Source organism: Helianthus annuus, chromosome 2 (genome assembly GCF_002127325.2).
Source record: "Helianthus annuus cultivar XRQ/B chromosome 2, HanXRQr2.0-SUNRISE, whole genome shotgun sequence".
NCBI classification, from domain to species: domain Eukaryota; kingdom Viridiplantae; phylum Streptophyta; class Magnoliopsida; order Asterales; family Asteraceae; genus Helianthus; species Helianthus annuus.
The window spans coordinates 17,309,572-17,337,331 of NC_035434.2; positions in this window are offsets into that span (position 1 = coordinate 17,309,572).

Here is a 27,760-nt window from a genome sequence, read left to right on the forward strand (position 1 = left end):
GACACAGAAGAAGGGATCTTTGTGTTTAAGGCTCAGTCTGAAGAGCCATTTCCTCAGAAAAAGAGGGGATGGTTCAGTAGGGGAGCGCACGAGCGTAGGAAAAGAATGAAAAAGTTGCAGGAACAGCGAGTGTTAGCCGCAGCAAAAAGAGAAACTGATGCTTATAATCAGGATATGCTCAATAGGGGTATCGCTAATATCCATATTTTAGCAACCACTGCTGCTGACCCAAACCTGGAACAAATGCTAGCACCACAACCACAAAATCCTGACCAACCCATGGAAGTAGAAGACCAGATAGAAATGCCTGATTACAACCCGGAGGAGATACCTAGGGTACCTGCACCTGATCCTCTAGACCCAAACAATTACGACCCCTGGTGGGACGATGTTAGGGACTACGTGCAACAAAACCCAATACAGGAAAATGTGCCAATGCCCAACTTAGGAGCTTATCCAGGGTTAGATCCTCAAGATCCCTACAACATTAGTGATGCATACGTTAGGGAAATTTTTAGAGAATCCATACCCGTACCAGGCCCCTATGCCTCCGTATCAGGAACCCGTACCTCAGTTTCCAAACCCAGTCCTAGAACCTGCACCCCCAATGAGTGCAGAAAATGTCCAGGAACTTAGGACTTTTGGGGAGGAAATTTTAGAAAGCAGTGATCGTATGCGACAGGTGGGAGAACGCCTCGTATGGAAATACGATGAGCGTAATATGGATTTTTGGATGAATCCATATCAGTAAAGGTGATGGCAGAAACGGTAGTAGTAATAATAATAATAATAAAATAATATATGTGTGTATGTGTTAAAAAAAAAAAAAAAAAAAAACTACGGATGCTTATTATTAGTATTGTAGCTTTACATTTCAACCGGTATTGTAATTTAAATTTCAGTGCTAGTGTGTAATGATGCATACTATATAAATAGAGTAAAAGTCGCAATGCTCGACGTTTTTGGTAAAACGTGCATGTCATGTAATTGGCTATATTCAAATATTAATTGTGATATTAATATTTGGTAAATTGTTTAAAATTCAGATGGCCGACGAAGGAAATCAAGATAATCTGAATAACGATAACCAGAGTAACATTAACGTGGTTAATGCGAATCCGGACAACAATAACAATGGAAACCAAATGGATAATAGTGCCGTTCAACATATAGTGGCACAAGGAATTATAGATGCAATGCCATTTATTATTCAAACGGTTCAAGAAGCGAATAATAAAAGTAAGCATAGCAGTAAACGACCAAGTGAACTGGAACACAGCGTGAACAATGGACCCGTACTTCAAGCGCCCATTCCCAAAAGAAGAAGAACCATGTCATATGGTTGTTCTTACAAGGAATTCTGGTCCTGTAAACCAATAGAATTCTCGGGCAATGAAGGACCCATTGCAGCTCTACGCTGGATGGAGAAAACTGAGGCCGTTTTAAAAATAAGCAAATGTGCTGAAGAAGATAAAATAATGTTTGCTTCAAATCTGTTTAAAAACGCAGCCTTAGAATGGTGGAACACTATCCTCCAGTCAAGAGGAAGTGATAGGATTTATAACATGGAATGGGAGGAATTTAAGAATATGGTAGAAAGGAAATTCTGCCCTCCCAATGAAAAGGAACAAATAGCAAATAAGTTTCTGAATCTAAGAATGACCGGAGTAGACAGTAAGGGTTACACTACCACATTCTTTGAATATGCTAGGATAGTACCTACCCTTGCATCACCTGAACCGGTATTAATCTCCCGTTATATCTGGGGATTAATTGGAGAGATTAGACATGTAGTCAAGGCAGCTAGACCCCAAACCATAGAGGAAGCTGTAGAACTAGCCAATACCTTGACAGATGAGTTAATCCGTACTAGAGAAGAAGACCAGAGGAGAAACCTAACCCAAAGGCTTACCCAAGAATTCCATTCTGGGAATTCCAATCGTAGGAATGTAGGTTCTACCTCTGCACCCTACTGCAAAGCCTGCAGAAAGAAGCATTCTGGAAAATGCTCTACTTACTGTAATTTTTGCAAGGCCCCAGGACACAAGGAAGAGAATTGCAAGAAGAAATCCAGTAATGGAATGTGTTTCAATTGTGGAGAAAAAGGTCACATTAGGACAAACTGTCCGAAATTGGCTCCAGCTGCAACCAACAAAAATCCTAAAAATGCTAGAGCATTCGTGCTAACTGCAGACGAAGCTAGACTAATTCCGGACGTCATTGCTGGTACGTTTTTAGTTAATGATATTTTTGCTAAAGTATTATTTGACTCTGGTGCCAACCAAAGTTTTATTAATACTTCATTTTGCAAACTCCTAAATCAATCATTAACTAAACTACCACAAGAATGTCTAGTAGAAACAGCAAATGGAGAAACCATTAAGATTTCTGAAATCTTGCAAGGAGCGAGAATAGAAATTTTTAATCAAAAATTTATTGCAAACCTTTACCCAATGAATCTAGTAGGATTTGATGTCGTATTAGGAATGGATTGGTTAATAGCCAATAAAGCCAATATCTTATGTGATCAAAAGTCAATACAGATAAAATCACCAAGAGGTGAAAAGATCACAATTAAAGGAAATAAACCATCAAGATCCACTAAATTCATCTCTGTAATGAAAACTGCAAGTTGTATAAGGAAAGGATCTATAGTGTATTTGATTTCTATAATCACTAACACTAAAGGAAAAGAATTAAAAGACATTCCAGTAGTGTCCCAATTTTCAGATGTCTTTCCAGAAGAATTGCCAGGACTACCGCCAGACTGGGAAGTTGAATTCAGAATTCAGCTGTTACCAGGAACAGCACCGATTGCCAAAGCACCTTACCGTTTGGCACCCGCTGAAATGCAAGAACTAAAGAAACAATTAGACGAATTGTTGGAGAAAGGATTTATACAGCCAAGTTCATCGCCATGGGGAGCGCCGATTTTATTTGTTAAAAAGAAGGACGGATCAATGCGTATGTGCATTGACTACCGTGAATTGAACAAAGTTACAATTAAGAATCGGTATCCATTACCGAGGATCGATGATTTGTTTGATCAACTTCAAGGAGCTCAATTTTTCTCTAAGATCGATTTAAGATCAGGATATCATCAATTAAAGGTACAGGAAGAGGATATTCCTAAAACCGCATTCAGAACAAGGTATGGTCATTATGAATTTACTGTGATGCCATTTGGTTTAACCAATGCCCCAGCCGCATTTATGGACATGATGAACCGAATATGTAAGTCATATTTGGATAAATTCATAATTGTTTTCATAGATGATATTCTAATTTACTCTAAAAGTAAAGAAGAGCATGCAAAGCACTTGCATTTACTTTTAAGTCTATTGAGAAAGGAAAAGCTTTATGCTAAATTTTCAAAGTGTGAGTTTTGGTTAGAACAAGTACAATTCCTCGGACATTTAGTTAACCATGAAGGAATTCATGTAGATCCAACAAAGATCGAGGCAATTACCAAATGGAAAACCCCAGAGTCACCAACTGAAGTTAGAAGTTTCTTAGGATTGGCCGGTTATTATAGAAGATTTATTCAAAATTTTTCTAGAATAGCCATTCCTTTAACTAAGTTAACCTGTAAATCTGTTAAGTTTGAATGGGGACCAAAACAAGAAGAAGCCTTTAGAATCCTTAAGCAAAGATTAACCCATACACCCATACTAGCGTTACCAGAAGGAACTGAAGACTTTGTAGTCTTTTGTGATGCTTCTAAGTTAGGTTATGGATGCGTATTGATGCAACGTCAAAAGGTTATAGCTTATGCATCTAGACAGCTTAAGAGTCATGAAGGAAATTATTCCACCCATGATTTGGAATTAGGAGCCATAATTTTTGCCCTTAAGATTTGGAGACATTATCTTTATGGTAGTAAGTTTACCATATTCACGGATCATAAGAGTTTAAGATATGTCTTCGGGCAAAAAGAATTGAATATGAGACAGAGACGCTGGATGGAATTACTTAGTGATTATGATTGTGATATCCAGTATCATGCAGGAAAAGCCAATGTGGTGGCTGATGCTTTAAGTCGAAAATATCACGAAAAGCCAAAAAGGGTACGTTCTCTTAAATTAAATCTACAAGTAGATTTAAACAATCAAATTAGAAAAGCACAAAAATCAGTAATCAAGGAGGATACTGAAAAATTAAAAGGAATGATTAAGGAATTAGAACAAGGAACAGATGGAATTTGGAGGTTCCATAAAAAGAGAATGTGGATACCTAAATTAGGAAATTTACGTCACCGTATATTAGAAGAAACCCATAAGTCTAAATATACGATGCATCCAGGAAGTGATAAAATGTACCAGGATTTAAGGAAAAATTTCTGGTGGATAGGAATGAAAAAGGATGTAGCAGCTTATGTTTCTAAATGTTTAACTTGCTCACAAGTTAAAGCTGAACATCAGAAACCCTCAGGATTGTTACAACAATTAGAAATACCAGTTTGGAAATGGGAATTGATAACAATGGATTTTGTTACCAAATTGCCTAAAACAAGGAAAGGTAATGATACAATCTGGGTGATTGTAGATAGATTAACCAAGTCAGCTCATTTCTTACCAATGAAGGAAACCTTTAGTATGGAACAATTAGCCAAATTGTATGTAAATGAAATTGTTTCATTACATGGCATTCCTTTATCAATTGTTTCTGATAGGGATAGCCGTTTTACCTCTCATTTTTTGTCAAGTTTCCAAAAAGCAATGGGAACCAGGTTAAATCTAAGCACAGCTTATCATCCTCAAACGGACGGACAAAGTGAAAGGACAATTCAGACAATGGAGGACATGCTTAGAGCTTGTGTAATTGATTTTGGAGGTAATTGGGACGAACACTTACCTTTAATAGAATTTTCTTATAATAACAGTTATCACACAAGTATCAATGCTGCACCATTCGAAGCACTTTATGGACGAAAGTGCAGAACCCCAGTCTGTTGGGCAGAAATTGGGGAGGTCCAATTATCTGGACCTGAAGTAGTACAAGAAACAACTGACAAAATCATTCAAGTCAAGGAACGACTGAAAGCAGCACGTGATCGACAAAAGAGTTATGCCGATAACAGACGCAAACCATTAGAATTTCAAGTAGGAGATAAAGTGTTATTAAAAGTCTCTCCCTGGAAAGGAGTGGTAAGATTCATCAAGAGAGGAAAGCTAAGTCCTAGGTATATTGGACCTTTCAAAATTCTTAAAAGAATAGGACCTGTAGCCTATCAGCTAAAACTGCCAGAGGAAATGGCAGGAATACATGATGTATTTCATGTATCTAATCTCAAAAAGTGTTTAGCTGATGAATCACTCGTAGTACCTCTCAAGGATATAGAGGTTAATGAACAACTCAAATTTGTAGAGAAGCCTCTACAGATTGAAGATAGAAAAATTAAAAATCTCAAGCATAAGAGATTAGTTCTGGTCAAAGTGAAGTGGGACTCCAAAAGAGGACCTGAATACACGTGGGAACTGGAATCAGAAATGCAAAAGAAATATCCACACTTGTTCCAGTAGATCTCGAGGACGAGCTCTAAAACAAGGTGGGGAGGATATAACAACCCTCGATAAAACCGACACCCTCATAATATTTCTAAACACCCTAATATATCTTTAAATATTTCAATATGTCTTTATATGTGCCCCGTATGTGAAAACCGAGCCCAAAATACAAAATAACATATAAAATAAATTAAAAACAATAACTATTAAGTTGAGGCGGGCCGCATAGACCCACCCCAACATTTAACACGGTCCGCGCGGGGATGTAATCCGGATTTGTTTGGGTTTTAAAGATAAAGCGGGCCGCGTGCAAGATTGCTTAAGTCCATGAGGGCCGCGAGCGATCTGGAGTGTGGCACGACCCTGAGAGGCCACGTGTCATAACACGCGTTGAACCTAGGTGGTGACCCGGATCAGTTAGCCTAGACCCCTATGCCATGCGGGCCGCGTAAGGCCTGGCCTTAACTTCACGCGGGCCACGAGGATGTCCGATTTCAGCACTATAAATAGAAGGCAACGGGCCTTCAGTCCGTTCGCTCAACTTCTTTCTTTCTTTCTTAATTTTCTGAATAGTATACACTATACCCGGGCATTATACCCCCTAAAATAGCGAGATTCTGCTACGATGTAAGTATCATAACCCCTGGAGACGTATTAGATACGCTGCCCGATTGATCTAGGGTTCCGTAACGGCTGTCGTGGTTCTACCCGACGTAGTCGTTGGAATGCCGTCTCGGGGAGGGTATTACTAATGTTAAAATGGGTTATTATACTAACACACGTGCATTTGTGTAATTTATAGATTATCTCCAGGAAACCCTTACGAAAAACCTAAAACAGCAATGTGAGTTGATTCACTTTTTGTAAACCTTTTTGTTTACTGTTTTTACAAAACCTCACTTAATTAAATATATACAAAGTAGTTATTGAGTATTTGTAAAGGATACAATTATAGTGGGTATGTTGGGGTTTTGTATATAAAATTGGTTACTGGCGTGGTAACATCCCGTATGTTGAGTATGACCGTACCACTGATGTTAATTGTGATGTCTTGGATACAAATGTAATTGCGGATGTGCCCTCAATACTACAAATTGGTTTTTACTTAAACTTGATTAAACTGGGAATCACTCACCAGTATTTCCCACTGACAAAATGTTTTTAAAACGCGTTTCAGGTAACAAAATGTGAAAGCCAAATAGAAGGCAGCTGGACAGCACTGGAGGCTTGGAAAAGTGGCAATAAAGTTACCTAATAATAAAATGGATGTTTTTATTCAAATAAATAGGATTTATTCCTATGAAACGTGTGTATTGAAAACTTGGGTTTTACCCATATGTTTAATGTTATAAAACATGGTGGTTTACTCTGATTAAAATATTTCCTAACTACGGTCCTGATGAAAATTTCCGCTGCCAAATTGGATAAATAAATGTGATACCACCGAAACTGGCTCATGGCCGCCCGCTCCCGGGAACTAGGGATTGGGGGCTGTGACACTGATCATGAGTCAAAGTTGATAAAAAGTGTGGTCGATCAGGTGTTAGATAAAGATGACAGTGAGGAGTCAAATCCGGAGTCCAAAACCGAGTCAAAGTCGACAAATAAAAAGGACAAACGGGTTTATGATAAAGAGTTTTTACTTTCGAAATCTAATTTGAATGATGAATCGGTCAAAGTGGCATATACTTTGAAAGGTTCTGACAAATTATATTCAGATGAAAGTTTTCCAATAAGAAGTGTCAGACTTGAAATGATTCAGAAGGTTTTCAAAATAACAGAAATTAATATTTCTGAAATAAAAGATTTAAATCTTAATAGAAAACCCAAACAGTACACTTCAAGAGATCAACAAAGAATCAACAAGAAAATGGGTTACAATTGTGGTTATAGTTTTCAACAGAAACCAAACCATAATCGTAATTTCAAAAAGAAAGGTCTTGGTTTTGTCCCATCGAAAAACTATAAAAATGAAAAAATGTGTAAACCAAAAACTATGTTTGTTTCAGGGAAAACGTCAGAAGAAGCTGAAAAAGAACAATCATTCAGAAGACAGACAAATCAGGAATTCCTTGCCAAGAAGCAAGAAGAACTAAAGAAGAATGAAGTTCCGAAGAAAATTGAAAAGAGAACCTGTTTTCAATGCAAAATTGCTGGTCATGTGGCAAAGGATTGTCCGAAGACATTCAATCCAAAACAAGAAGTCTCTGGGAAAATGAAAGAAAAAGTTGTTGAAAAGACTGAACTGTCAACCCGGAAGTTCACTGGCTTTGAAAATTCAATCTTTGAAAAGGGAGAATGTTCAAAGAGTGTGTCCAAAAGAACAGAAAATGTGCCAAATCAAAAATGGGTTGTGAAAGGTTCAGGTAATAGTTCTGGTGATGAATCTGATTCCATAAAATCAGAGGAGCCACGTGTTGAGAAAAAGGTTGAAAAGAAAGTTCCGATAGTGGACGATGTGAATTTTCCGCCACTGAATGCTAAAAATTACAAATCCAAAATTTGAAAAGTTGAAATTTCAAATCAATTTTATTCTGACAAGAAGAAATTTGATGTTGAAAAAACTTTCAACGGAAATGTGAAACGTATCTTTGGACAAATGGTCAACGGTAAGGCCAAAAGCATCAGAGATTTTTATGCTTCCAAAGGACGTGTTTACAAGCCTGTTGAAAGTAAAGATAAAGAAGATGTTGTTACACCCAAGGAAGGTCAGGCTTGGGTGGATATATTTTTCAAAGAATAAAAACCTGACTTGCCGGAGATCCCAAGTTGGTATCGTGGATCATGAATCGGCATCCTTCTAAATCTGTGTTTGAGGTTTTGCAGGACTTGCCGGAACTCCCAGGTGTGTAAGCGAGGAGTAGGAATCGGCACCTTGAGAATTCAACCAAAAGATTGTAATTGGTTGAAAAACAGGTTTGAAATGTTTAATTGCAAAATCTACAAGTGGTTGTATGTTTGTGGTTGTTATAAGTGGTTCAGAATGAGAACCAGTTGATTTTACATGTGGTTACATCATGGTCATTAAATTGAACTTGAGTTAACTATTATTCTAAAGATTGATAAAGCAATGTGATGTTTTAATCCCCAATTTTACAAAAGGTAAAAACAACTAAACTTATTTTCCGGAAAAACCATTCTGATTAAAACAAACTTAAGTGTTTTGAAATCATTATGGGAAAATAGTTTGTTATGAGGGGGAGTTCTGATTGTTTAAGCCTAACGGATGGAGAATTGAAGTGTTTCGATATCAGTTGTCATGTTCTGTACAGTTTGTTTTCAATTTTTACTAGATGCATTTGAATTTTAGGGGGAGTAAGAAATTTTAGAAAATCCAAAAACATCCGAAAATTTGAAAAAGACAAAAACATGATAAAACTGAAAAATGAGTTTTGTTGCATAAAAGAGGAAATGATAGTACATCAGTGGACTATCACAACATGCTAAAGAATTGTAAAGCTAAAAGTGATAAACAATCTTACTGTGGATGTGTCAGTAGGTTTTCGCACATTTAGTAAATTGAAACGAGATATAAACCTAAATTCGAACTTGCTTAATTCGTGGGTAACTATTCTTGAATATATGGGTAACCCCCGAAATCTTGTTTGAAAGGTCCCATATTCTGAGATACTAAGTCTTTATACTCAGTGATATCTGGGGTATTATTCCAGGACTTCTGCTGTATGGAAATACTGACCTAGTCCCCGAATAATACTTTCTGCAAAAAGCTTTGAAATACAAGCTCGCCCTCAGCAATTTGATTAAACAATAAAATTGATAATCTTTGCTGTTGTAATAAAAGATCCTCTAAAGGGGACCCACCTAATGTTGAAGCCGTCATCTCTCTGCTGAACGGAAGTTCTGACCTGAGCTCTCACGGTTTCGCATCTACCCCTTTACAGATATCAGCTGTGGTATACTCACCTATAAGACTGAATATTTGGGATCTGGATATGGGAGTATATTCAAGTGGAGTGATACACAATTAAGTTTGAGTTTCTAAAACATTAATATCGTATCTCGAATCAATTGAAGTCTGTGTGAAAATTTAAGTGGACAAACATACTGACAATCTAGGTAAATTGTTTAGAACTTAATATGAATCAAGCTTAACGGTGTTTGTGATATGTTTCATAACTGATATGATCCTCTTGCACAAACTCACAAAAATATTGTCTGTAAATAGTTGTTTTCTGCTTTTGTACTTTCATTTAGAAAATTCAAAAAGATTTTTGGTGTGTTTTAGCATAAATTTTGAAAAATCAAAAAGATTTTCGACAACTGGTGTTGAGATACTGATTTTCAAAATTCAAAGTGCTAAACTTGAAGAACTGGTTTGGGAAGAGTGTATGTGATGATGTTAAATTTTTGTTTGAAAAATGCCAGTAGAATCTTGAATGTATAATCATTAATATAGTTTCTGGTACAAGTTTCTAAAAGTTTGAAAGTTTAATCTTTTAATAGAAACTTATAGTTGGGTAGAGATTGTGCAGGACTTGAGTCAGATCTTGATCCTGAGAGAGAATGGAGACAGGTATCGATCTGGAACTTGATGGGAGCCTATTAATAATCTTGATTTGAAGAATGAAGATGTGAATTCCAGACTACGATCAAAGCTGTTTGAGAGGGGGAGTCTGAAGACACCGTGTCAACATTTGAGAGAGAGGAGTTTGTTGATAATTGAAGAAAGAGAACGAGGATTCTTGGAATGACAGATATTTCAGAGGCAGATTGACGACTGATGAAGATTGTAGATTGACTTGTGCGAAGACTCTATGAAGACTCCGTCAACATTCGAGGGGGAGTCTGTTGATGCACTTACGTCCCCTGAAGACACCGTGTCAACATTTGAGAGAGAGGAGTTTGTTGATAATTGAAGAAAGAGAACGAGGATTCTTGGAATGACAGATATTTCAGAGGCAGATTGACGACTGATGAAGATTGTAGATTGACTTGTGCGAAGACTCTATGAAGACTCCGTCAACATTCGAGGGGGAGTCTGTTGATGCACTTACGTCTGTCGACTACGTCTTACATCGAGTCTTAGAGATGAAGAGATCGGATATGGCACGGAAACCTAGAAAAGTTAGTTTGGAATAGGTTCGCTTATGTAAACATTACTAGATCCGCTTTTGTGTCATAGTCACGATCAGGTTCGCTCTTAGGTTAGGATATAGGTCTGCTTATTCGGCATAGTTGTAGATCCGCTTATATGTGCATGTGCATATAAGCGGACCATGGTTGTCTATATATAGGACCATATGAGCGAACCGAGAACGAGTAGTTACGGTGTATTTTGTTCCGGCATGCTGCTGAAGTGCTGTCTGACCTTGTATTCATGCATTTGACGAAAAATAAAGCAAGATTAAAGTGAATACAACTTGAATAGCACCAAATCATTAGTTTCCGCCTCTTGATTTGGATAGAAACTTCTCTGATCGACTCAAACAGGGCCGAAAACGATCCTACATCATTGATGAGGGCAAACAAACAAACATCACTTGGATATCGAGTTTATTATTAGCATGTCTTTAAACTAAGCATTTACCAAGTTTGCGTTAAACAAAACTGTGAAATCGCCAGCTTTATGCTGATACACTTTTTTTGCATGCTTGCAGGTCGTTAGATATCTTCATGAAACAGAGCTTGCAATCGGGGGAGCTATGGATGTTATGGGTCGTGTCGTTATTAACATATCTGATGTTATGCTATCTTTTGTGAACAAGTTACTTTCAAATACTTAGAATAATTTCAAATGCTTCCGTTGAACGTATTTTGTTTTAACTAGATGTTTTGAATTACACTTTTCACGTTGAATGGGATTTCGAATTTATTATATTACTGTTTGATCAATATTATTGGTGGCTAGATCCTGGTACATCACACGCCTCGTGGTGGTTTCCGCATGTGGTATTTTGGGGGTGTGACAATAGGTGTTATTTTACCAAACCACAGGGACCATCCTGGCATTTTACTCTTATATTTATCTAATGTTTGAATTTTATTATATTTGTGATTTAAATGCAAAATTTATTTTTAATTTAAAAAAAATGGTTCTAGGGTAGTGTTACCAATTAAGGTGTTGTACCAAGTTTTACGTCCAGAACCTGCCGAATGACTGTTGTTTAAGATATCTATGGTACGCTTTCTGGGGCTATGGAAACATTTGTGGAGCAAACATCGCCAATAAGAAGAATATCAAAGGTAGTGTTTTTGGTCTCATCAGTTTTAAAGGGGTTCAATACATGATTATTTTAGAGAAACGACTCCGTTCTATTAGGATTAAGAAAAATAAACTGGTGGTTAACGTAGATAGGTTTACTACGGGGCCGAATGAACAACCTAGAAGATCGGAGAATTAAAAACACCCTTTCGAATTTCCTAAAATGTTTGCTCAGAGAACGAATGATGTTGGGCCTTCGTCAAATGATGGAAATTATTCCGTTGATGCTCTGATGAATAATATCGTTTCGGCGGTTGAAAAGAATGTTATTATTGTGGGCCCTACAACTAATGCATTCGCCGGTTAGCACGAAAGAGCATTGGCCTAGAAGAAGTGTAGATTTTACAGTTCTTAAAACATTTAATGTTCTACGTCTGGAAGCAGGTTTCTCGGACGTGTCTATTCAATATCTTGGAGGACCCAAAGTTCGGCTGCTCTAGATTTCAAGGAGAGAATGGAAACATGGTTCTAGCACTTAGAATCATGCGAAGGTCAGTCTTTAACTTATGAGCGTACTGCGTTGAAGATTCATGGGGTCCCCCTTCACCGTATGCATATATCGGTCATCGAGTCAATCCGGGATCGTTTTAATTTATTCAACCTTCTCAATTCTTGTGGGATGATGATGATCCATCTTTTGATTGCATTAGAGTTTTGATTGGGGACGTGAAAAGGTTAATGAATTGGTCACGTTAAAATAGAAAAACAAATCTTTCAAAATTTGGGTCTCTAAAGAACCCGGTGAATGGATGTCATTTGTTTAAGTAAGGTGGATCATTCATCCCTACATTCAGATCACGATATCGGCTCTTCATTAGATGAATCTGCGAATTTACCGGATCAAGAGTCTATATGTCACACCCCAACCGATGGCGGAAACATCAAGATGGGATGAAATAGATTGCTTGAGACTTCATAACTTGCTAATCGTGACAATAATCTAAATAACAATATTTCATTTCATTCTAAAAAGGAAGTACATAGTCTTGAAAGGTAAAAAATACAACAAGACAATTTCAACATAGTGAAACAAAGGAAATACATAACATAAAAATTTGGGTGCATATCTAGTTCACCCTAACCAATTTCTTCACGTCATCAAGGCTAATTTCCAGCAACATGTATAAAAATAATTTGTCAACACATAATGGTTGGTGAGCATACATGTTTGGTTTACATAGCATATCATAAAAATCTCAATTGAACATGGCAAAATGTATACTAAGTTAAAGTTAGCATGCATAACTATAGGTCAAACCCTTGTGTCCACTGAATACTGTGTGAACCCTCGTCACCAAAGTAAAGGAGACCATAAAAGTTGACCACACAAAGTGTGGGATTACGATATTTAGAAATACTGTACAAATCAAACTGTGGGATTACGATATTTAAAAATACGCACACAAAGTTGAGTGTCCCAAAACCCCTCTTTTTGCTGCTTTGTATATGTTTTGGGGGTAAACAATTGTATGGTTGGAACGAATTTGTTTGATCTCAAGAGAGTAAGTAACAGCATAGGCTTACATTTCGATGGGGATTTCAGGGGGATTCATACAACATCGTATATTAAATTTGTCATATTAGTAGGATATATATATATATATATTGTACGTGAGACAGACATCATATATGGATGTTTTACAAAAAAAAAAAAAAGAAAAAACACATAATTAGAAAGTTTTTCCTTAGGATCAAATTATTTAAATTTGAATATGTGAACTCAACTTCCTTTGTGTTGACACTTGATTTTAAACGTGTCCTACAGGTACCTGAGTTCGGTTTCGAGAATCATGACGTATCTTGTGTTTGTTGATGCATGTTTTGTCACTTATAAATGTTGGACTAACTTTTAAACTTTCTGGGACAAATGTAATAAGATCCGTGCGGATCAAAGACAACTTTATCATGTCATGGTTATGTCGTGTTTTGAGACGCTAAGTTTAAAATCTATGTTTTAAATAAGTAATATTGTCCAACAAAATAATGCATCAAACATCAAGATAGAAATGGGCACCAACTTCCGTCACCACTACGTTTTAAATTCCGCTGGGATGTTTTTGGGGTGTCACAGTTTCCGCTTGTGATATTTTTGGGGGTGTGACAGTAAATGCACCTAAGCTTGATAAATGTTGGATGCTGTCAAGGAATGAATCTTGAGGGACTTGTTCTCCAATCGTTGAAAGTGTATGTGATTAAAAAGCATAAATGCGGACTAGTTTGTCTATAAGGGTGTCCGCATTTGTATTTTAAAGTTGTCAGAACTTGTGTTTCTTAGATAGCTTGTCCGGATTTGTTATTTTGGTTTTGTAAGAACTTATAAGTTCTTTGTTTTTGTCCGAATTTGTGGTTTTTGTAATGTCAGTAAAGTACTACTACAGTACTACTGACAAGTGAATTTGTATTGTATTGTCCATATTTAGGTTATATACGGACTAAGGTTTGTCGTGTAAGGACTTAAGTGTCCGAACTTGTATGTGTATATACTCTTAGTGAATAGAAATGAATGAAAAAATGCTTTTTTGAGAAAACTTCCTGTGCAAGAAGAGAGAGAAACAAACCCTCACTTTTTGTGTTCTTCACTTTGTGTGATTGTGATATGTGAATAATCAGTGTATTCACAGATTGTTTGCTTCCCTCATCTTTTACACCTTCTGTACGAGCTCTACAGTGCGGAGTGCGGTACGAGACACGCGGTGGTTTCCGCACATCGCGTGTTTGTCGGCCGATCTGTGTTTGGTGTGTTCGAGGTGCTTCTCGTTGTAGGAAGACGACCTTACACGCTGAACATGGGAAATTTTAGATAATGTTGGTAAATGTAAACAAATAAAACATTATGCGTTGTATACAAGGAAATTCTTAGAGATTTGTGAATTATTTTTAGGTTTTTTTTTTTTTTTTTTTTTTGTAAATTGTGTTTATAATTTAGTTTTTCGTTATTTAATGTAAAATGTAGCATCTAAGTAAGAATTTTCTACACAATTATGAATTATATATTTTTACATTGTTCAATCCGTGTATCACACGGGTATCTAACCTAGTGTGTGTGTGTGTCTCTCTCCCTCTCTCTCTCTCTCTCCCTCTATATATATATATATATATATATATATATATATATATGAGAGTTATATTATACAGAAAAACAAAACTTAACCATGCGTAATGGATTCACACCCACCGCCACTGCCCCATAGGCATTAATGAGAAAATTTTTGTTTGTATTGTGATTTAAATCACATGTGAAATATTTTGAATGCCAAGGATATGACCGTCATCTAAACCCATTATTTAACCATTTGATTTAAATCACTGGTGAAGAATTTTGAATGCCAATATGACCGTTGGCAACGTTCATTTAAACCCATTATTTAACCATTTCTAATTTAAATCACGTGTGAAGTATTTTGAATGCCAAGGATATGACCGTTGGCAACGTTCATTTAAACCCATTATTTAACCATTCCTAATTTAAATCACTGGTGAAGAATTTTGAATGCCAAGGATATGACCGTTGGCAACGGTCATTTCATTAAAAAAATTCCTTTTCTTACCTATTTAATCATTCTATACTCTTATACAATTCTATATACACTTTCTCCACAAAAAATGCAGGAAGATGTATCCCTATCGAAATCCATACAATCCCGTCCGATCATCCCGACAAGGCCCAACCCGTCAAAAGGCCACCACCTCACAAAACACCCAAAGGCCCCGCTAATTATCCAATTAGTTCGGATTTTTCGAAAATGAAAATATTGACATTTCGAATCAAAATCTTTTTAGCATGATACAAAACATGCCGATGTATGTTTTCGGTTTTCAACAAAAGGTCAATGGTTTTCAACAACAGGCTCACACGCAACAACCCACAGGTGTTCCCGGTTCGTGACCGGAGGTGGTGCTTGAGACCCCACCAGACAAGGCAGGAGCGTCCCAAACTCGGAAAAGGTCATACAAGAAAAAAAAATCCCTATGACCCAAAGGTTAAGAAAACACATATGGTGTGGTCAACAAATGAAGAATATGCCTTGGCTCGTGCTTGGCTCCACGTATCCAAGAATCCTTTAGTTGGTAAATAATTTTTTATTATTTTTTTTGTTTCCCATCATTAAAATTATTTCTTAATACTTATATCTTTTTATTGTTTAAAAACAGCTGTACATTATCTTATGTTGAATGAGGATTTAAATGTATTAGATCCCGGACCTTCTTCAGGTATGCCTTTACAAATGGAAAATGCCAAACTTAGAAAAATATTTTTTAGTGGAGGCCCGTTTTGTATACTTGAGATTGCTTTGTATCGCGCGTTTCTTGATAAGGTTTTTGTTTATGTAAAAGTGAAATTATTGAGGAGCAGTTCAAGTACTCGAAGATCCCGCATGTATCAAGGGCTTTGGATGATGAAGAAACTGCAACTGGTAACCAAGATTGGGCGGTTAAAATGAGGATTGATATTTTCTACTATGCTAAACTTGGTTGCTCTTCATCCTATAAAAAACAAATGCCTTATAATGCCGTTATTTATAATGCATTTAGACAGAACAAGATTAATGTGGCAGGTAGATGGTGTGGGAAAGTATGGACGTCTAATCGAGTTCATCCTTCAGTAGTAGTAGTAACTGATGATGCTGAAGATCATGATGATGCTGAAGATCATGATGATGCTGATGACCGTGATTATGATGATGATAATAATGACAACCAACAAGAAGATCATCAGATAGTTCATGTCTTTCCTAAGATGAATGTGAATCAAGAAAAACATTTGGTGGTTAGAAAAAACACAAGGAAGAGAAAGAGGACCTTCAAAGCTATGTTCATGGAAGTAGAAGCGTCACCACCACCATTGTCGCCGGTAGATTCTGAAAATGACAGTGATTATCATCCTTCTGAATACTCAAAAAGAAGGATCAGCAGCAAGCCTGCTAGAAAACTTGTAGTCAGGACTAAATCAAATCCAAGTGTGTGTTGTTTCAACAAGTGATGAGGAGGAAGAAAGGCAAGAAAGTGTGTGTTGTTTCAACAAGTGATGAGGAGGAAGGAGCATTCAGTTGCGAAATAGACGGCTGCAACATGAGCTTTGACTGTAACCAAGTTCTAAAAACTCACTAACGAGATATCTGTCTCGTAGCAGGATGTGAGAAGCAATTCCTTTCATATTATGATGCTCCTTCCTCCTCGTCAGTTGTTGCAACAACACACACTTTCTTGCCTTCTTTGTTTTGATTCTGATTCATTTTTCGCTTTGATTCAGTCTTGACTTCAAGTTTTCTAGCAGGCTTGCTCCTTATCTTTCTTTCTGAGGATTCAGAGGGATGGTAATTACTGTCATCTTCAGAATCTGCAGGCGACAATGGTGGTGGTGACACCTCTACTTCCATGAACATAGCCTTGAAGGTCCTCTTTCTCTTCCTTGTGCTTGTTCTAACCACCAAATGTTTTTCTTGATTCACATTCATCTTATTAAAGACATGAACTGTTTGGTGATCTTCTTGTTGGTTGTCATTATTATCATCATCATAATCATGGTCAACAGCATCATCATGATCTTCAGCATCATCAGTTACTACTACTACCAAAGGATGAACTCGGTTAGACATCCATACTTTCCCACACCATCTACCTGCCACATTAATCTTGTTGTCTAAATGCATTATAAATAACTGCATTATAAGGCATTTGTTTTTTATAGGATGAAGAGCAACCAAGTTTAGCATTGTAGAAAGTATCAATCCTCCATTTAACCGCCCAATCTTGGTTACTGTTTGTAGTTTCTTCATCATCCAAAGCCCATTGTATCATGGTCTTATCTTTGTTCTGTAATACCCTTATATGCAACATCAATCCATTTAACATCCGAACTTCCCAATTCTTTTCCCATAACTCTTGCTACATCATTTATCTCTGGATAATCTGCAAATAGTATACATTTACTTCACAATTTAGATTTTAGACACGTATGTTCTGACTAGAGGTTGTGGTTTTGATCCGTTTACATGTGAATCGGTTGATTCTTGATTCTGGTTATGTTTGAACTCTAACATATGGCTAATAATAAAACAAATCAAAAAGGTTCAAAGTAACCCGAAATGTAATTTGAATGCATAGATCCTCCCAAACCATAATTGTCACGTTAATTACATGTATAAAAGTAAAACATTTTGGTTGCCCACGTAGAGACCTCCCAGGAGGTCACCCATCCTAGTACTACTCCCACCTAAGCACGCGTAATTGTGGAGTTTTCATGTGCTCCACAGCCAACTAAGACCAAAACGCGTTGGTGATTTAATAGGTAGGGAATGTCTTATAAACCAAAAAAACTCTCCTGGCCACGACCAATGTAGGATCTGCCTTGGGTGTCACAATGGTCCATGCAATCACCCCGTCAAGGTCATTTTGGTAATGTCCTATTATCTCAGCATATATGTCCTTCTTGCTGGGAGCTATGGTAACAACATGAATATCTTGGTTCTTTTTTCATGTACGATTGAACATGTTCCTTATAAAACGAAAGTTCATCTACGTTGTTCTACAATCGTTTCAAAGTATACTCAAAATAATGTCTTGCATCATAAAATCACGACTCATTGGAATAGCAGTAGAACAGTTTGGGCAGCATCTTTAGACCATCTATTAAGTATATATTGTTTTTGAAATTCGCTTATGTCCATACTTCTCGAAACATAAAAGATACGTCTGCATAACAACCCAAATTTCTCAAAACATCATGAGCAGTAGTTGGTACAATCAAGTTTCCGGAATGGAACGGAACTTAACCTGTAGGATCTGAGTTTGCAATACTTGTTAGTTTAAGTAACTAAGGAACAAGCAATTGGTAAATTGTAAAAACTGTTTGTTCCTTGAACTTTTATGAATTCAAACATAGTACAATGATTATACAATCTCCTCATAGCATGATGAAAGGCCCCAAAACTGGGCACCCTACAGTTGGGTCACATCACATGTAACCAAAATTTGATTGAGGTAGAATGCTAATGTGTATGAACGACAATGTGATCAATTTGCAAAATGAAAATGACAATGAACACCGATATTTGTATGAGGAAAAAGCCCTTGATCCTTGATAGATCTCCAGCACAAAAAACCTCGGGTGATCGAAACTACTGATCACCAAGTATATTGAAAAGTAACTAGTAATCAAGTACAACTTCGAAAGACAACCAGCTCAATACAATGAAGACTAGCGTTTGCAGTTTGTGAGAGAGAGAGAGAGAGAGTGTGTGAGTGTTGTGTGTTCATATGATAGCTTGTATTCTTCCTAAAATGAGCCTTATTATCGCCTATAAAAGAGAAATAACAAGATAACAAACAAAGCGAAAATGTGCAAGTATCCCATGTTCTCCATAACGGCTATACTTGTTCATGCACGTGCCAATTGAGAGCATATTCTCCGATATACCAACATAGACCAAGTCCAATTCGTTAAAACACTTGCGAATTCAAGTTTATACATAGGATATAATTGTAAGTTAATATAAGTAATAATAAGGATCCTTGATCCTCAGACTTCCTGTACCATCCATTAAGGATCAGTGATCCCGGCTAAATCTAAGGATATGTGATCAATAGTATTAAAAATAAATCCCCTAACAATTGCCCCCAAATATGGCGGATATGAAACTAATTTTATTTGCCATATTTCCGTTACAATTGGACTAGTAGCTACTCAAGAAACTAGTCGTTACAGTCTGATGACATCACTGATGGGATAGCCTGCAACGATCATTACGCTATATAGGGACAAGATATAGTTTGAAAAACCATTTAAGAACAAGAATTCCCAATTTAAAACCCATTCCGGAAGCTTATCAGGTATTCTCTCTTCTTCTAATCCTTTATTTTTTGTATTCGTCTTCTTCAATCCTACAATGGCCAAGATGGTTACTCGATCCTCAACAAACAAAAGTCAAGATCTCAATGGTTTACCAAAAAGCCAAAATCTGTTGAAGAATCCTTCCAACGAGTTATGCAGATTCACCGATCCAGAGATGATCGTTTATACACCTGTTTCCCCCTGGGAACAATCTTCCGTCCTTTCGATTCATCCACCAAAAGAGATTATCTCTCACCCGTTTCCCGTTTCGGTGCGCTTTCCTACCATACCCTTTCAGATAGGTTATACATACCCATTCCCTGAATTCACCTAGCAATTCTTCACCCTAATTGGCCTGTGCTATAGCCAGGCAATGCCCATGTTATGGAGGGTATTGTACACTATAGACAAATCATTAGTGACAAAGGATTGGACTTCAATCTCTCTGAACTCTCACACATGTACGCCTTAGCATCAAGCTCCAACTTCTTCTGGAAATTCTGCACAGAGTAATCAATGGAAACGCGAAAAAATTGGATACATGAACAACGCCAATGAAAGCATACAACACATTGTGAAATATTAATTTGAAAAAAAAAAACAATGAAACAAGCATAAAAGAACAAAACGCCATATCTGTTGTATATGTGTTGCATGATTTGCTGGAACAAAATATGAAAACATCATCAAATATTACTTTGTCCAACAGAATCCACATAAGACGCCATAGATCTGAGAAAGCTTGGAAAGGAGGTAACTACTAATACGAAATCTTTGGAGTTTTATTTGAAACAGATTTAAAATGCGAAATAAGGAGGAAACGTACAAAAGGACAATCGTACCCCTGCATATCATTTAGCGCCCCCTGCCACGTGTTAGGCCAGGATCCGTTCTCACCGTTCTCACACTTTAGGGCATTTTCTCTTGATCTCGTTCCTCTATATATATATATATATATATATATATATATAGGGGTAAGATCAAATAAAAAGTTTATTTTGCCTAAGTAGGATGAGAAGGAATTTTAACCATTCATTTTTCAAATCAATGGTTAAGATTTAAGATGAAAGTGTAGGAGAAAGAAGCAGAGTGCAAGGGTATGTTGGGAAAATCCTATTTATGGACTTGTTCTCTCCACATTCAAGGAACATGCATATTCCACCCCCATTTTTTAAAGGTTCAAAACTTTTTTATACGACATTATTTTTTCATAAAAATTTCACCGTAAAATCGAGCGTCTTTTTATCTTTAATTTGAGTACCATATTGCTATATAAAATATGACGACTAAAAAAAACCCACTAAAATGTGTTGTATTTCTATGTTGTATAACATTTTTTATGCTGGATTTTTTACTATATTTTTGTGCTAAATTTTTTGTGCTTAATTTTTTTGTCTTGAATTTTTTTTTTCTCAATTTTTTGTGCTGGATTTTTTTGTATTACATTTTTTTGCTGAATTTTTTGGTGCTATATTTTTTGTACTAGATTTTTTTGTGCTATACTTTTTTGTACTACATTTTTTGTGCTATATTTTTATGTACTAGATTTTTATGGTAGATTTTTTTGTACTAGATTTTTTGTTGTGTGTTTAAAAAAAAGGGTGCCACATGTCATTTTCACTCCTATTTATAAGGACCAAAATGCCTTTATTCCTACTTATTAGGGGTGCCACATGTCATCATCACAATCCTTCTTAGGCTACTTAGGCAAAATCCACTTTTAAGTGGATCCTTCCCCTATATATATATATATACATGCATATATATATATATATATGCATGTATGTAAGCTTTTGTCACATGTCCATAAATATAAGAATGTTTGCATTTATGTAAAAATGATTACATGATAATCGAATGGACATGTTTTGATTTATATGAACATGAAATAAATATGCTCTTTAATTCATTTAAGATCATGTAGGATGATGGTCTTATGATATGGGTGCATTAGATGCACATACTTGGACATGCATGTTGATATGTGATCGTAAAAGGATGAATTTGAGTATGATTTGATAAAAATAAATTTTAATCAGATTCTAAACACTAAAAATATGAATATTTGAAGTGTTAAAATGGTATAAAACTTTGTCATAAAGTTTACTAGCTTTGCATGTTGTACTTGGTGCGTTAAGTGTTGTAAAATACGTGAAATCGCATGATTTATGTGACTTACTAAAAAACTACACTAATCTAATTATAACCACTATTTTAATCAGTAAATAATATGTATTGTGTTAAAATATCAAGTCATTCCGAGTTGGGATGATTATAGTAACGTTTAACGCAAAACTATACGTTAAAACGGTCAAAATCGGCTTTTCGAATGATTGTTATAAAACTGATATAGATCAGTAAGTAGTAAACTGATATTTATAGTTTAAAAATAAATATTTTAACTAATTTCAAGTTTACTTGGTGTTTGGTTAGTCATAGGTGACTTCCGACGCCCTAAAACGTTACCGAATCACTAAAATACACACTTTTCAATGAACACTAGTATGGGTAAATTTTGAGTGAACCTTATGTGTTAAAATGTGTTATGTGATTTAAAAATGTGAATATGAAAATATGTTAAGTTTTAACATGATATTGGAAATTTAGACTATGCATGTATACTTGTGTGTTTTATGCGATAGGAACGGTAAAAATCGTGTTAAATGTGTAACTTGTTTGTCAAGCATTTGATACATATAAGATATTTTATGTATATTTGCCTTAAAAACGACAAAATAGATAAGTTAACAAGATTACGCGTGTTTCAATAATAATTTATGTGAACGTCTATGTATATATATTACGACGCGCAAATCGTAGATATAATGCGTATAGACGGGAGTGTTAATGGATTTACATAATAACGGTCACCAATAAAATCGTTCAAGTTGCAAGAATATTAAAAATATATATATATGGACTCATACATATATATATATATATATATTAACGTGGCAACATAATAAAAAATGATGGTTTTTTGAGAAAATTTCAAAGTTTTGTGAAAATTCTAAGAAGCACAGAAACTTAGAATTTTTGTGATATATTGATTTATAAATCGTTCCTACATATAATAGGACGTGTACAAATCAAACTGTGGGATTGCGCTATTTAAAAATACGCACCCAAAGTTGAGTGTCACTAAACACCTCTTTTTACTGCTTTGTATATGTTTTGGGGGTAGAACACGCCAAAAAGGGTTTAATAATGTTTTTCGATTAAAACATACATTTTAATATAAAATATATATTTTTGTTGAAAATATATTGAGTTTGATAAATTATACGTTTCGAGATAAAATGTTTTTGATGAATATATGTTTGTCAGAAAACAATTGTATGGTTGAAACGAATTTGTTTGATCTCAAGAGAGTAAGTAACAGCATAGGCTTACATTTCGGTGGGGATTTCAGGGGATTCGTACAACATATATTAAATTTGTCATATTAGTAGGATATATATATATATATTGTACGTGAGACAGACATCATATATCGTCTCAGTATGGACCCTGCACCAATGATGTTGTTTAATCGATTAAGTATTGCACACGATTAATTGTTGGTAGATATATTAGGTTGACAACCCTGTCGTGACCGGTCGTCCCATGTCAAGTCAAGCGATGAATTTTAATTCTCGTTATTGTTTAACATTGATTATCCCTACATGGTAAATATATAGTTGGTATTGTCTAGCTAACACACAAGTCTAAACGTTGACGCTATGGATTTAATATATAAAACTTGGGAAATGCCTTAATGTCGAGTTTTCAAAATTTCGGCGGATGACCCATGGATTTTATTAAGGAAGTAAATGGACTTTCTAAAAATTATATGGATGTTTTACAAAAAAAAAAACACATAATTAGAAAGTTTTTCCTTAGGATCAAATTATTTAAATTTGAATATGTGAACTCACCTTCCTTTGTGTTGACACTTGATTTTAAACGTGTTCTATAGGTACTTGAGTTCGGTTTCGAGAATCATGATGTATCTTGTGTTTGTTGATGCATGTTTTGTCACTTAAAAATGTTGGACTAGCTTTTAATCTTTCTGGGACAAATGTAATAAGATCCGTGAGGATAAAAGACAACTTTATCATGTCATGCTGATGTCGTGTTTTGAGACGCTGAGTTGAAAATCTATGTTTTAAATAAGTAATATTGTCCAACAAAATAATGCATCAAACATCAAAATAGAAATGGGCACCAACTTCCGTCACCACTACGTTTTAAATTCCGCTGCGACGTTTTTGGGGTGTGACAGTTTCCGCGTGTGATATTTTTGGGGGTGTGACAGTAAATGCACCTAAGGTTGATAAATGCTAGATGCTGCCAAAGAATGAATCTTTAGGGGCTTGTTCTCCAATTGTTGAAAGTCTATGTGATTAAAAAGCACAAATGCGGACTAATTTGTCTATAAGGGTGTCCGCATTTGTATTTGAAAGTTGTCAGAAATTATGTTTCTTAGATAGCTTGTCCGGATTTGTTATTTTGGTTTTGTAAGAACTTGTAAGTTCTTTGTTTTTGTCCGAATTTGTGGTTTTTGTAATGTCAGTACAATACTACTGACAATTGAATTTGTATTGTATTGTCCGTATTTAGGTTATATACGGACTAAGGTTTGTCTTGTAAGGACTTAAGTGTCCGAACTTGTATGTGTATATACTCAGTGAATAGAAATGAATGACAAAAATGCTTTTTCGAGAAAACTTCCTGTGCAAGAAGAGAGAGAAACAAACCCTAACTTTTTGTGTTCTTCACTGTGTGATTGTGATACGTGAATAATCACAGATTGTTTGCTTCCCTCATCTTTTACACCTTCTGCACGAGCTCTACAGTGCGGTATGAGACACGCGGTGGTTTCCGCACATCGCGTGTTTGTCGATCGATGTGTGTTTGGTGTGTTCGAGGTGCTTCTCGTTGTAGGAAGACGACCTTACACGCTGAACGTGGGAAATTTTAGATAATGATGGTAAATGTAAACACATAAAACGTTATATATTGTATACAAGGAAGTTCTTAGAGATTTGTGAATTATTTTTAGGTTTTTTTTTTTTTTTTTGTAAATTGTGTTTATAATTTAATTTTTCATTATTTAATGTAAAATGTAACATCTAAGTAACAATTTTCTACACAATTATGAATTATATATTTTTACATTGTTCTATCCGTGTATCGCACGGGTATCCAACCTAGTGTGTGTCTCTCTCCCTCTGTATATATATATATATATATATATATATATATATATATATATATATATATATATATATATATATATATATATATATATATATATATATATATATATATATATATATATATAGGGTAGGGATATGGTAAAAAGTGTCTAAAATGTAAGAAGGGTAAGAAGTGTTTTAAACCATTGGATATTTGATCTAATGGTTGAGATCAATAGGGTATAAAATGTAAATTGTGTTTTAATTAGAAGGACCTTATGTAAAAATTGAAGGGCAATAGTGACTTTTCCAACATTTCAAATATGGTAACCGTTTCAAAACCACCCATCAAACTCCTAAAGATCAGCGAATTATATGTAACCGCCATCAATCTCCAAAAAAAATCAGCGAATTTCTTCATACTTTAAAACATTCCCAGATTTTTAAAACGTAATCGCAGATTCAAGTCATGGTGTTTTATCTGGAGACATTGTTGATGGCGTGGTGTTTTATCTGGAGACATTATTCATGGCGTAGTGTTTTATAAATACAAAACATTCCCAGATTTTAAAACACCAAGACTAGGATTCAAGTCATGGTGTTTTATCTGGAGACCTTGTTCATAGTGTGGTGTTTTAAACATCTATGATTCAAGTCATGGTGTTTTATCAGGAGACATTATTCATGGCGTGGTGTTTTATCTGGAGACATTGTTCATAGCGTGGTGTTTTATCTGGAGACATTGTTCATGGTGTGGTGTTTTATCTGGAGACATTATTCATGCCGTGGTGTTTTATCTGGAGACATTGTTCATGGCGTGGTGTTTTGTCTCCAGATGTTTAAAACACTATGCCATGAACAATGTCACCAGATAAAACACCACGCCATGATTCAAGTCATGGTGTTTTATCTGGAATCCCCAGCAACCTTCTATGAATATAACACCATACAACTTAATAGAACACCAGAATAAAACACTATGATACACATTAACCTGCATCGCTGGACTCCATTGAAATTGATATAAAACACCAGAATCGAAAAAAGGCGCAGACGTTAAACAACTGGAATGGGGATATCGATTTGATAATCCTTTATGTATTTATAATTAATGATGATTGCAGGAAATTACAAAATTCGTTCAAATCCCTAAACAATCTCATGGACGGTTATTTTTGGATCAGTTATGTTGAATTTGAATTAAATGACAAAAATGTACAATTACAAAACTACCCTTTTGAATTAATTAAGAGGATGGACACTTGTCATTCCAGGAATATTTCTTACACTTCTTACAAATTAGACACTTTGTACAAGATCCTAAACCTATATATATATATTTATATTTATATATATACTAGGTTATAACCCCGTGTATTACACGGGTTGAATAAATGAATTTTATATACCAAATAATAAAACATTATCTTTTTAAAAGCCTTCTTTATTGCACCGGTTGAAGAAATCTAATTTTATATATTAAATAATAAAATATGTTATATCTATAAGAACCATATGTATTGTATGGGTTGAATAAATGTAATATTATATACCAAATAATAAAAAAAAATTATATCTTTAATACCATTGTATTACATGGGTTGAATAAATGTAATATTGTTTACCAAATAATAAAAAAAAGTTATATTTTTAAAAACCCCCGTGTATTACATGGGTTGAATAAATATGATTTTATATACCAAATAATAAAAAAATATATTTATAAAAAACTAATGGGTTTTTTTTATATTTAAAGTAGGATAAGATTGAATATTAATCTGAACTAACGAATTTTTTTATATTTAATGTAGGATAAGATTGAATATTAATCTTTATTTATTTAGTTAATATAAGATTGAAAAATCATATGATTGAATAGGTGGGAGGTTGTATGATGATAAATCGGTTAACCGTACTGAATGATAAAGATAATAGTGATTGTTGAACAAATTAATTAATCGAATTTAACAGAAACATTTGTGACGTTAGGTGGATTTTTTTTAATTATTTGAAAGTTAATATCAACTTTGGAATTCGTATGAATTCTTAATAGATTTGATTAAATATTATTGATAATAAAAATTTATATTAGATTAGATTTTAGATTTGATTAAATATTATTAATAATAAAAATTTGTATTAATTTAGAATTAATATTATAATTATTAGTATTATTAATAATTTTAATCAATTAAATGAGAGAATGACAAGTGTCCCAAAACAGATTTCTTTTATTATATAGTAGGTGTGTGTATATATATATATATATATATAGATTATTATATTTTTGATTAATTTGTATAACGTTAAGAGTTATGACAATATGGACAACAAATATAGCTTATTTGAAAATGTACAAGTTTATCATTTGAGATTAAACGATGACGAAGTGTGAACAAAAAATAAAAATTTGTATTAATTTAGATTAAATATTATTATTATTAGTATTATTAATAATTTTAATCAATTAAATGAGAGAATGACAAGTGTCCCAAAACAGGTTTCTTTTATTATATAGTATAGATATACAAAAAAACAAAACTTAACCATGCGTAATGGATTCACACCCACCGCCACTGTCCCATAGGCATTAATGAGAAATTTTTTGTTTGTATTGTGATTTAAATCACATGTGAAAATATTTTGAATGCAAGGATATGACCGTTACTGTCATCTAAACCCATTATTTAACCATTTGATTTAAATCACTAGTGAAGAATTTTGAATGCCAAGGATATGACCGTTGGCAACGTTTATTTAAACCCATTATTTAACAATTTCTAATTTAAATAACATGTGAAGTATTTTGAATGCCAAGGATATGACCGTTGGCAACGTTCATTTAAACCCATTATTTAACCATTCCTAATTTAAATCACTGGTGAAGAATTTTGAATGCCAAGGATATGACCGTTTGCAACGGTAATTTCTTAAAAAAAATTCCTTTTCTTACCTATTTAATCATTCTACACACAACTTTTATACACATTCTATACTCTTAAGCAATTCTATATACAGT